Source organism: Copadichromis virginalis, linkage group LG4, assembly GCF_057382275.1.
Source record: "Copadichromis virginalis isolate Kocher_CV1m ecotype Utaka linkage group LG4, C_Virginalis_male_GT1.1, whole genome shotgun sequence".
Lineage (NCBI taxonomy): Eukaryota > Metazoa > Chordata > Actinopteri > Cichliformes > Cichlidae > Copadichromis > Copadichromis virginalis.
Window position 1 is genome coordinate 10,460,720 of NC_140621.1, and position 13,350 is coordinate 10,474,069.

Genomic DNA, 13,350 nt, shown 5'->3' on the forward strand with positions numbered 1-13,350 from the left:
GTTTTATTGCTCCTGGCTTTTAATCTCACCTCCCCTTGGACCTGCTGTACCAACCTAATCCCTGGCTGGATGCATCTCTCTCTCTCTCTGAGTGCCCTCCCAAGGCTTTCCACCAAATAAGAGCAGATGGAGAGTGTCTTGTGGCCTAGATACATCAGCCTAAAACCAAGACTGTGAAACCGGTGACATGTCTTAGACATGATTGGTTTTGGCAACAAAACCGTGCAGGGACAGGAAGGGACCAGACAGACTGGCCGCCAAATAATCATACAGATTGAGCGCAGATGAAATGGTCTCGGTGGAGACTCAGCTGAGATGCGAACTGTACCGGACCCTCATTGCTGAAGGAGGCAATGAGGGTTAGCCGGGGCCCTTTTGTCCACCAGACTGTTTCATAACTGCTGAGGGTCATCACCACAGAACACTTTATTTCTGGGGGTGAGAGCGCAGTGAGTGAGACGTGGACAAACAGCTCTTCAGCTGGTAATTAGAGAGGGAATAACAATATCCTTTGTGAGGAGCTATTCAGGGAAGGGAGAGAGAGGGAGGACAGAGGCTGCTCTCCGTGTACCCTTGTTGTCGTTCTCATTTAACAGGGTTGGGTCTCTGCCTGCGCTTGAGCCTTTAGGCTGGCCCTCAGCTGGCAAAGCAGCATCACCCACCGTTGTTGACTCACTGAGTGCCAAACATTCATTTCCACCATTTAGGGCTTCTTTGATTTGATACACTGACCGATTACTCCCGGGGTGGCAGACGCTCTAAGCAGTCCTGCAGCTGCATGAAATTTTGGAAAGAGAAAGGGTGAGGGGGTTGAGAAGCTTTCTAAAAACTCTTGGTCTATGTTGTGCACAAAAGCCGTTTTTAACAGAGGGTGCTACAGTGGCCAAGGGGGCACCAGAAAGGCTGCGCTAATAGCTCAAGTAGCTGGACTGAAAATTGCATTTGTGAGTTCATGAAAACATACCCAAATAACTGGACAAAGACGTGAAGTAAACAGGAAAACGTGAGTGCAGAAATCGACAACAATCAGTGTTGCCCATCAGCCCGAGTGCATGAAAGCCAGTCAGCAAATGAGCAGAGTTGAGCTATAATTGAGGATGCACTCACAAACAGTTTTTATTAGCAGCTTGATGGCATGTGCAAAGAGCAAACAATAATTGCAATTAATATTGGCTGTGACCACCAACATCACCAGATCTCCTCAGTACACTCGCACACACCTGTGGATTAGGGCTGTCTCTTTGTGTGACTCCATGGTGCTGCTGCTGCAGACTGATCACTGCTCTCCCTGATAATCAGACTGATCCCAGGTGATACTGTGTCATCAGAACCAATAAAGCTTTTGCACAACACTGTAGCACTTGTGCAAATTTACCCAAGGCAAATAAACCAAAGCACTGAAATGCTGGCTGTGTGGGAGGTATACCATACAGATATCCACTCCTCTGTGCTTAATAGTATCTAATTGTCCTAACTGTTAACACAGTGTCCACAGAATTAATTTCAATCAATCTAAACCCGGTCACTTAAATGAAATGTTACTATAAGGGCTTTTTCCTCCCACTGTGCTGCGTCATCCCTTCTTTTAACAACACTCGAAGAGCTTTTTTCTCATTATTACTTGATATACAATTTCAGCAGCTCAACAGTTTCCCACCTCCTTTGTTGCTTTTTTCGTTTCATAATGTGCCAAATGTGCTCAGTGAGTGGCAGGTCTGGGCATATTTGGACTCTTTTTTTCGCTGTTGGAATGTCATTTGGCACCGTCTTATGAAGCAGGCAAGAGAAAAGATGTCATCTGGAGGACAGCATCTGAGTAGGATTAATGGTGCCTTCACAGATGCTCAAACGACCTGTGCCATGTGCTCCCATAACTGTCACAGATGCTGGCTTTTGAACTGTGCAATAAACGATTTTCAAAACAAATTTCAGGTTTTTGGGTGCTTAGACTTCAGTCTAACTTTAAATGAGCTCAGACCCAGAGAATCAAGAGGTTTCTGGACCTTATGTATACAATGATGTTGTATTCATATAATGGAAGTGCAACTTGTGTGCCAGTAGTTAGCCATCTGTCACTTTGTGACTACCTACCCCATAGCAGGGTTTGGTTGTCATGATGTGGAGTTGGTTCTTCCTATAGTTATCAGTGGGGTTTTAGTAAAAAAATGGCATTTGATAAATGTAAATAGACTTTAATCAATACATTTTCACTGCCTATTTATCCCATGAGTTTTAAACATGTTTTTTTGTATTTTTCACAAGTGTCAGTCAAAATGTGATGTCGACAGAATTCACCACTGTCCTCTAATGTGGCGGTAACGAGCCACGTGACAACCAACCTCAGCCTACTCTCCATGTGGAAAAATAGAAACCCCGTGGTTTATATGAAGACAACATCAGGATATCATTATGTTGTAAACATGGGGAAATCATTCAAAGCTCCTTCATTATTTAGGAAAAAATGATCTCGGGTTATATTCTCAGTGAGGCGTCGTTTATAATAATTTGAACCGTTTAAATGGTACAATGAACTGCTGCTCGGTGCTTTTTCTAACAAAAGGTCAAATTCAGTGACCTTTTAGTTGACAGAAATGTCACTGGTCAAATACCAAATTCTTGTTTTTTGTTGATTTTTTTTTTTAGAAAAAAAAAATTAAGTTGCCATTTTTTGCTAACAGGACACATTTCAAATGTCACCAGGAGTCCAGTGTTTGGCAGATGGATGAAGACAGAATCACACTATGATTCATTTGTTCATTACATCAGGAGTCAAAGCACCTGTCACTTTGTGTCCTCCAAATCTTTTTCATTTATATACGTGAAATGCTTGCTGGATTGAACAGAAATCAAAAGAGAAATCTTAAAACTGGAATATATTTGATCATTTATTTAAAGTCAGTGATTCAGCACATCATTACAATAATTTTCTGTCTCACAAGAAACACTCGAGCGACCTGACATTTTACAGTTTTTACAGTCTGCTGTCACACAGGCTTGTTTTAAACTTAAAAGGCAACTTTCTGATGATTTAAAAAAAACAAGAAAGAAACTCATAATACAAGAACAAATTATCAGAGTTCTACTTGTTAGTCACAGAACATCGACATAGCTCTAATCATCGTTCTTTAAATGCATTTAATGGGTTGAGAAAATGCCACTGTCTTTGTTTTTTAATGTCTGAACTGTCAGACACATTCAGCCTCTAGTGGGCTGGTGGCTCGTTGTCATGAAGTAGTCCCAGTTCTCCACCCTGTGGTCACATGGCAGCAGTGCATGTGATGTATTCACGTCCATTTGTCATCACTCATTTATGATAATGACCTCAGGTTAAGGTGAAAGGCCACCTCCCAGCTTCAGAGAGGAAAGTTGAGATGAGTTGAATGAAGCACCAAAGCTGAGCCCAACCATTTCTGATCTCTTCCGGGCGTTGCTGCCGACATCATCACAGGGTGAAAGCAGTGAGTCCGGGTCTCTGATGAGGCCATCTTTAGTTGCCGTTCGGTCTCGATCTTCGTTCCTGTATTTTTTTCCCCAGGTTCATAGTCAGGGTGGTGACGGCATAAGTGGCCATGATCATCATGGTGCTCCCCACGAACTGCGATGAGGCTCCCCGTTTGGTCACAAACCTCCACCCACGCCTCTGCAGATGAGCATCTGCTGCCTCCATGGTCTGAGAGATGGGCTCCATACTGCAGCTGCTGTTCAGACACAACGAAAAGCTCCTTTAACTCCCGGGAAACAGAAGAATTCAAATCTTGGTGCTTCTGTTTCTCGGATTGGTGGACTGTCTTTCTTGCGGCAGCTCAGCACACCTGCTTACTTTCTCTCGAACATGCTTCTTTATGTACTCTACCTTGTTTGCACACGTCAAATCCTCAGAGCGAGCTCGGTGCCAGGGTACGTCAACAGCACCTGTTGAGACAGAATTAACAAGGTCTGATGCCTGCAGAGCAAGCTGTCCAGACAGGGCTCAATAACAGAACACTGAAGTCAATCAGTCTGACCTTCTCTGTATTTCTGGACCAAGGACAACACAGAGCAGGGAATACAAGCTTTTATGAGCAAGATCCAGATTTGTCCAAATGTGGTGTGTTCATTAAGAAGCCATCAGTAAACAACCATCTACTCTGCACCAAATTAATCCACAAAAAGTCAATTGTGGTCTTTTAACACTTTAATGGTCATAATTTGTTGTTCTCTTGCACTCCACTTACACCCAGAACCCTGAATGATTTGTGGTTTTCTTCTTTCAGTATCGTAATCGAATTACTTTGCATAATATAATGATAAATCCCATAAACCTGATAATGGAATACGCTGGTGATGATGCAGTATAAAGGACTTCTTTTTTGCACATTACGTAACAAGTTGTTACATTTTCTCCACGCTGATACATCACGAGTATAATGGCAACATTTTTTAAATACAAATTTAAACTCTCATCTACTGTACATGGTGTAATCTGTACCATCAGTTCCAGCCCATCAAACACATTATAGTCTCCATAATCCATAATCCACACTCAGAAAGTATTGATTGCATTCAAATTTTAAGTGTTTCATGTATTCTGGAAAACACTACTGAAAAAAAATGAAAGGGACACTTTTTAATCAGAGCACAGCATCAAGTCAGTTAAACGTCTGTGATGTTGATATTAACTGGTCAGTTTAAGTAGCAGAGGAGTTTCTTAATCAGGTTTAGCAGATTTGGTGTTAGTGGAAAAAACAACAGGTGCACTAGAGGGGCAATAATGAGACTCTGCTATTTGTGTAGGGACGAATGGATGCACTGCCGGAGCTACAAAACGACCTCCAGCAGGACACTAGTGTAAATGTCTCTAAATAATCAGAAACAGGCTTAATAATGGTGGCCCGACATCCTCTATTTGGCGTTCATCATAGAATACCAAAATTGGCAGATCCACCATTGCAACCCTGTGTTTGTGAACTGCCTGTGACGTCGTTCAGCGTGACAGGTTTGGCGGTAGGTCAGTGATGGCCTGACCCACCATGGAGGGCATCTTGAATTCAGCCCTCTGTAGGTTAATCATTTTCATTTCCATCAAGCAGCATGGCATCCTTTCATTCCTAACACTTTACCCAGTCTGTGAAAATATCCAGCATAAACTTTTTTCCCCATTGAAACCTGAACCTGTCACCAAGATGACATGAATAGTTTGTTACACACTGAAATGGCTGAGTGTGAGATCCCAGCTGGTTCTATAAGTTATGTTCTGTTGTTTTTCCTCTCGTTGCACATTTTTCATCAGTTTTCATGTGTCTCACTTTGTCACTTACCCTTGTCTTTTATCTCAGGTCCACCTCCTCGCTGCTCTCCTGTGTGATTACCTTCCCCATCCTAATGTGTTTCACCTGTGTCTAATTGTCTCCCCTGTGTATTTAAACTGCGTTTTACCTCGGTTCTGCGCCACATCTATCACAGTCACAGTGGCTCAGCATTCTTCTTGTGACAGTCTGTGCGTGTTTTTGACCCAGTTCAGTCCCCTGGTTTTTGCTCTGCCTGCTCCTTTGTTTGTTCTGCATGCTCGGTTGGATTGATTACTCCTGTGCCGAACTACAGTTAAGACTTTGAACTTTTACCTCCCCTCTGACACTCTGAAGCTCATCGCTCAATACATGGAGGTTCTTGTTTTGTAGGTGTCACTGAATTCTCTGTCCAGCCCATTCATGTGTTAAAGTAAGAGGCAGTGTTTTTCATTCCTTGTTTTTCTTTTCTATTAGGGTTAGGGTTCAGAAAACATTTAATTTGAATAATCCAAAAATCAATTTTTTGTATGTAAAAGTCATCACTAATGAGGATAATATGGTAATAGTGATTCTAGTACCACACATCTAAGCACAGCAGTTATGAACTCTGTCCATTACTTGGAGATACTTATAGGTAAAGACTAAATAGTCAGTAAATACAGTGTAATAACTGATAAGTGATTATGAGGATAAACGCTACATCAGATATTATTAGAGGGACTGAAGCTCATGCTAAATTTACTCACACGGCTCTTTTAGAAAATATTTAAAAAATCACTCTTGGGATTTTTAAAATGTCATATTTCACAGATATAATATACATTTTTTTAAAAGCGAGGCTTGAAAACAACACTTTGCTGTAGACAGTCTTGCACTATATTAACAGCGTTTTCACTTACTGATGCAAACTTTATGCCAGCTGATTCTTCACATTGTTGTCTTCATCATCACCCTCACCATAACCAGCCTATTGCTTTCTGATGGGACACTGCTGTTGATCTAATCCTATTCACTCTCCTAATAATGAAATCACCAGAAAAGTGAGGTCATACATAGAGGGCAGGGGTGTTAAACTCATCCTTTTACATCCTGGATCAATTTGATCTTCAAAGGGCCGAATCAGTGAAATTTCACTTTCTGTGAAGAAGTTTACTTACACATTTAATTACTTACACATCTAATCCTTTAATAAGTTCAATAGTAGATACGTTAATACTTTGATGTAGTATGAATGGCTGTGAGGGAAGTCTTCATCCATAGGAAAGGTTGTAAAACAAAAATGAATTCCATCCTTCGTGTGTTCCAAAGCCGTCCAGGTGGACAAATCAGTCTTTCCAGGACCGATTCTGGTCCCCATGCCTTATGTTTGACATCCCCGACATAGATTCTTCCTCTATCTAGAGTTATGAGCAGATATGTTGATGAAGCAGCATATTTGAAGGGTCAAACTTTTGACCCAAACTAAAGGGTTTGAATGCCTCCATGTGCACAGCTTTGGGAAAATCTATCACAGACATCAGGTCAGATTCATGTCTGTATTACAAGCGCAGGCTCTACAGCTGTAGATGGATGGCTATAGAATCTCCTGACAAACAGCACTGTTTATCCCATTATTCTACTTCTGAAATGACACCTCAGTGCAAGCAGATCAATAGACAAGATAAAGCATTCCCCTTTAATTTTTTTTTTTTTGCCGCAGTTCTGGCCTCACGCCTCTTTGCACCATCTAATCGCTCCTCTACATGAGTGATACAATCCACTGCTCATGTGATTGTTTTTAAAGATCTCAACTTTCTGGGAATTTTAGTGTATGTCATTAACCCTGATTTCTTAAAAAATGAACTGCAAACAGGTGGAGAACATGTAAAGGTCCCAGGTTCAAACATCAGGTGTTAGTCTAAGCACAAAGTCGCATCTGTGCACTGTGTTTTGGATGTTACTATATATTCTTGCACGACTCTTTTGGTCACTGTAATAGGCTTAGCTGTGTGTGTGTGTGTGTGTGTGTGTGTGTGTGTGTGTGTGTGTGTGTGTGTGTGTGTGTGTGTGTTTTCGTGTGTAAGTAGGTCTGTTCATCAACTGTCTGAGGGACTAAAATCACTAGCTGGATCTGTGCCAGTACTGCTTTGAAGCCCAATTACCCTTCATATTGTATCAAACACACACGCACGCATGAACACATGCATGCGCGCATGCACTCACACACACAATGCCATAACTTTGATCAAGTCATCATCTCGCAAAACAACCCCACATTACTCTGATAACATCTTCTTTTCTTCTGTTCTCTGTCACTTTGTTAACAGTTCTGTCTTTTTGATGCTTCAGCTAAGTCCTCATGATAACACCTGATAACACAACAAAAATACTCCAGTTTCTCCTCTCTTCTCCTCTCGGTTTATCTCCCTGCTCAACTGATGCTGTACAAAAGAGACAACCAGCTCTTTTTCAGCATCATTCTGTTGCAATGCCCTTCAAAGAAGTACTTTAATAATCCAAATTAAACTGGAACAGAACCCTGCACAGTCTATTCAAATCAAACAACATCTACACAGTGGTCTAGTTTGCATCTTAATCACTAACTAGTGTTTTTTAATAAGTTCAAGACCAAACAATAACAATTCGATATGGAGTTCCCCATAGTTCAATTCTGGGTCCTCCTTCATTCATTTTGTATATGCTTCCTAGTCCAGAATATTTAGTAATTTCTGAATATCAGTTTTGTCTTATGGAGGGATTATTGACTTTTATATATAATTTTGCTATTAAAGAAAGAAGAATAAACATTTAGTGCACTGAACAGATTGACTGAAATCAGTGATGCCATTAAAGGAGATGTTTATATGTAAAATATGAATACTCTTAATAATAGAAGTTTATTATTAAGAGTTTGGGTAGGTCATGAAGTTTTTTAAAGCTGCCTACTGGTGTAATTGATCTATATAAATACATTGTACACATCCAGGTATTACATTTCTGGATACCTATATTTATGTCTGTGCACTACTTAGGAATTAAGTAAAGGTGTTTGTTAACTTGCTTCTTTGCGTGCTGTGATTATGAATGGGCCTGTCCTCTCACTGAGTGCGTTTGTCCAAAGCACAAGCGTGTGATGTGGTACTGATGTGGGTTTAGGGATGTCCTGCTGTGCAAAGCCTTTAGACTGCCAGCTGGAGAAGCGCCTTCTGATTCAGAAAAAGACACTGAGACCATCAGGATTACCCACAATGCCTGCTGCCACCGTCTAGCCTCTAATTGGTGACGTCTGTCCGTGGGTGTGTAATTAAAGCACGGAGCATAAAGAGAGAGGAAGTAAAGATGGAAAGATAAAAAGAGGAAAACAGAATGGGATAAATACTTTTATCCTCCGTGACAGCTGTTCCACATATGGCACAAAGAATTTCCACTTTTCCAAACAGGAACACGAGACAATCAATGACTTAAAACTATCTACACCAACATGGACAAATTTGCTTTAATTTGATCTTAGGTGTGTGTGTGTGTGTGTGTGTGTGTGTGTGTATGTGTGTGTGTGTGTGTGTGTGTGTGTGTGTGTGTGTGTGTGTGTGTGTGTGCGCGCGCCCTTAATGTGACCCTGTGATCGTCTTACAGATTAAGTTGTGCCTCTGGTGCTCAGTCTAATTTATTTGATGCACAGAGTGACGTGTTCTTTTCAATGAGTGTGAAAATAGACCCAAACCTTTGCTCTGACTTCCTGTTGACCTAGATAAGAATTGTTTCCCCAAAGGATAAGTCGACTAAATAAATAAACAACTAAAAGTGAAATAATCGATTAAAAAAGGCAATCAGGAAATTGCTTTAAACAATTCAATTCAGTGCATTCAGTTTTATTTATACAGTGCCAAATCACAACAACAGTCGCCTCAAGGCGCTTTATATTGTAAGGTAGACCCTATAATAAAGCATACAGATAAGTGTGTGACCAATCTTCCCCCACTTTTTTTGTAATTCAGTAGAAATCCTTGCTCTTTTTCTTCTTTGGCATGTTGTACGATTACTTGCAATGTCTTGGCATGAAATAAACCAAAGGGAACCTTTGCAAGCACACAGAGCACCATGAAACACTGAGCAGAGTTGAAGATGGCTCGGCTGCACTGCCTCGTTTGACCACAAGGAGTCATGGTGGTGATTTACAGCGGAGTGAGAGGGGGGCATTACCTCAATGAAATAATGGAGTTTCACATTACTGCTGTGTACTAATGTTGTAGAATTGCTGGGGGTGGGCCAGTTAACAAATAACAACAGTCAGTCAGGCTGATAGCTGCTTAAGCATCCACACACATTTTTTTAAACAATCCTGTAGCTGATGTTTCTTTTTCTGTTTGTATTTCTCATACCTAAACTGATCCATTTATCTATGGGAGATATTCTAAAATGTTGGCACATTTATATCTTAAATAATATAATTAATTGTGGTTTTCTATCTTTTTCTATCCATAAAGGATTAAGCTGACTGTTATGCGGATTATTGCTGACACTGATCTCTGTCAGTTGAGCTGTTTTCATTGTCAGTCTGGAAATAAAGTATCTGCCTTCAGGCTTCTGGAGCAGTAAGTCTTGCAACTCTAAGACTGTTACATTAAAAAAAAAGAGAGAGAGAGAGAGAGGAATGCAATGGAGTGCTTACATCTCCAAACAACTTTCCATTATCCTTGCCCCAGCAATGGGCCAACTCCTGTCTAAGATTATGAAAGATTGTTGTGTAATATGTAGTAATATGACTGGGGTCATAAAAGACCTCACTATGGGTTACTTGAAGCGTAACCGAGTGCAGTACAACATAAAAACCAAAAACATCTATCAAATCTAAAATATGTGACAAAAATGAGCCTGGTGCAGTGACAAACTGCAGCTGTATGTTTTTCATTTTTTGAATAACGCTGCTGCTGCTGGATGAGGGAGGAGGTTATGGAAAGGCTCGCTGTTCCCATCTGTCCACATCCTTTTTGTGTTTTTGTAATGTCTATTTGTGCGTGTGTGTGTGTGTGTGTGTGTGTGTGTGTGTGTGTGTGTGTGTGTGTGTGTGTGTGTGTGTGTGTGTGTGTGTGTGTGTGTGATATACAGTCACCATGTGTGCTTTTACTTCCTTGGGGCAGGGAAAGAAACATCACTCATAAGTCACATCACTGAATCACTGCGATGCTTTCTGAGTTCTGAGCTGTGCGTCTCCGTTGGTGTCACCTTCAGGGAAAGCGAGGGCATTTGGTTTGGTCTGTGATGGGAAGGGTTTTAAAAAATGTCGTGAGTCTTATTTTATCTTACTTTAATTTATTTTATCTCCGTATTTTTATTTATTTTTATTATTTATTTATTTTTATATATATATAGTTTCATTTTGCAGCCTGTTGGAGATGGAGGTATGTTTTTTTTCCCAGTAGATTGGAGGGTTTGTTCCCTGCACCTTCTGGTCGGGGAACGGGTCCTGACTGTCATCTGCACTTATGGGCCGAATGACAGTTTAGAGTACCCGGCCTTCTTGGAGTCCCTGGGTGCGGTGCTTGAGGGTGCTCCAACTAGGGAGTCTGCGGTGCTTGAGGGTGCTCCAACTAGGGAGTCTGTTGTCTTACTGGGAGACTTCATTGGGTAACGAATATGAGACCTGGAGGGGCGTGACTGGGAGGAACGGTTTACCAGATCTGAACCCCATCGGTATTCTGTTACTGGACTTCTGTGCAAACCACAGTTTGTCCATAACAAACACCATGTTCAAACATAAGGGTGAATATGTTTATGAATATAATGCTGGACATACCTGGGGTGGAATGAGGGTGCGCTGGGAACGCCTGGCAGATTCCCCTGTACGCGAAATCTTAGCTCTCACCTCCGGCAGAGCTTCAACAGCATTCTGAGGGAAATGGGGACACTGAGTCTGAATGGACTGTGTTCAGCATCTCCATTGCTGAAGCTGCTGCACCGAGCTGCGGCCTGTCATGGTGGTAACCCCCGAACCAGATGATGGACACCAGAGGTGAAGAGAACTGGAAGGTGGCTCGTGTAGTGGCTTAATATAATATCGGGTGTGTGGCAAGCTGTCAGGCGACTCAGAAGGGCATAGTGGTGCTCTACCTGCATGATTCTGTTCATAACTTTTATGGAGGATGGCTTCCATTTGGGGGATCTCAGAATCTCATCTCTGCTTTTCGCAGATGATGTCGTTCTGTTGGCAAACCCAGGACACACTGGAGAGATTATGTCTCAGCTGGCCTGTGAAAGCCTCGGTGTTCCCCCGGACAAGCTGGAGGAGATGGCTGGGGAGAGCGAGGTCTGGGCTCCCTGGATGGATGGAATTAATTATTTTCTTGTTTGTTATTTCTAATTTAATGTGTCTTAAAAAATGCTTTACCAGTCTAAAGGCCATGTTCTACCCAAACAGCTCAAAAATATTTGTTTTTTTACAACAGCGGGGGAGAAACAGGAATTCGCACATAAGATGGAAATTTAGGAGAGACAATTTTTGCCAGTAATGAGCAGGAGACGAAGATTGTTTGCGATCTGTAATTTCACATTAACGCAATCCTGCTTTAAAGGCAAGTGTGAGTGCAACACAGGCTGGTGGTAGAGTCTTGATGTCCTTTGGAGATGAACAAAACAGCAACATCAGCTCGTGTTCCAAACAAAACTGAGCAGCTGTTTGTCTCAGAGCTCAAAGGGATTATAAAACCATTATGTAAGAAGCTATGAGAGCCACATCCTTTCTGCGTTCAGTGGATGCAAAGCACCGGCAGTTTGTCCTAAAGCAACCATAATGACAGAATCATGAAACTCACAGAAGCATGTCTTCCAGCCAGACTTCCACATACTCTTAAGATTTTTAACTGTAGGCTCAATCCGGCCTTTGCGGCAGGACAGGCTAATGGCCTCTGTTACCTGCTATGTGTCCTCTGGCTTTATTGCAGCATAAGGGACATTCAAAGCTGTAACAGAGCTGAATGGGAGTGGGAGGACAATAAGGCTTTGTGTGCATGAGATGTTGACAGTGCTGGGACAGTTTTGCCTGTTTATCAGGGTTCAGGCAGCACATCGGCTACAGAACAAACCACTGCCATCAGCACTGAGATGATCTGGCTCTGTGACTCCCAGCCAGACGACCCTGACAGCTCCATTTAATCTAACAGCCCGCTTACAGGAGCCTTTTTTTTCTCTGAAAAGGTTTCGCAAACATTGTGATACTGCAGAGAGATGTATTGTTTGATTTTACAGCTTAGACATTTGTGACATCTACACTAAGATCTACACACATAAGGACATTTAAGAGTGCTCGCGTGCATTGTGCTACTTCTGTACCACAGAGAATAATCAGAAATGCTTCAGACAGCTAAAGATTTTACTGTTTTTACAAAGTCAATAGGACTAACTAAAACAAATGTGCAATGCATGATTATGCCTGTTTATGTGTGACTGATAGCAGACACATTTGGACCTGATTTGGGCAACTTTCTGCACTTCTAGCTCAATTACAAGCACTGGCAAGTGTCCTTTAGGCCAGACGTGGCTCAGAAATCATTAGCTGGCCCATATCACAATTTACATCCTATCTTTCGCATAAATGCTGGACTTTAAGACTCACGATGACTTAATGTGGTCAAGTAACAGCTACATGTGGCTCGGTCATGCTGGCTATCATATATATGTGTGTGTGTGTGTGTGTGTGTGTGTGTGTGTGTGTGTATAACAGCTACAGATGTGACAGTACAACAGTGCTGGTACCCTGTGTTCTAGATTTGGACACGCATTTGAGCTGATTATGGTTATAAAGGAAAAACTAAGGGATCACCAAAGTTCTGCCAGTGAGGGCGGCATGGATGTATTTCAAGCATTTGCAGCAATCTGTTTTGTTTGTTTGTTTGTTTGTTTTTTTTGGGGGGGGGGGGGGGGTTGGTGCTACAAGAAGGCTCTTCTTCTGGAAACCATGAATCCATTTACAGTATTCAGGGCTGGGCCCCAGTGATGGATATCCATAAATACAGGTATGCTGTTTTTAATGTAAAATATTGGTTTACCTGTTGAGAATAGAAAAAAATCAGCCAATATTGAAGTCAGATGACCTGTTTGTTTATCTGAG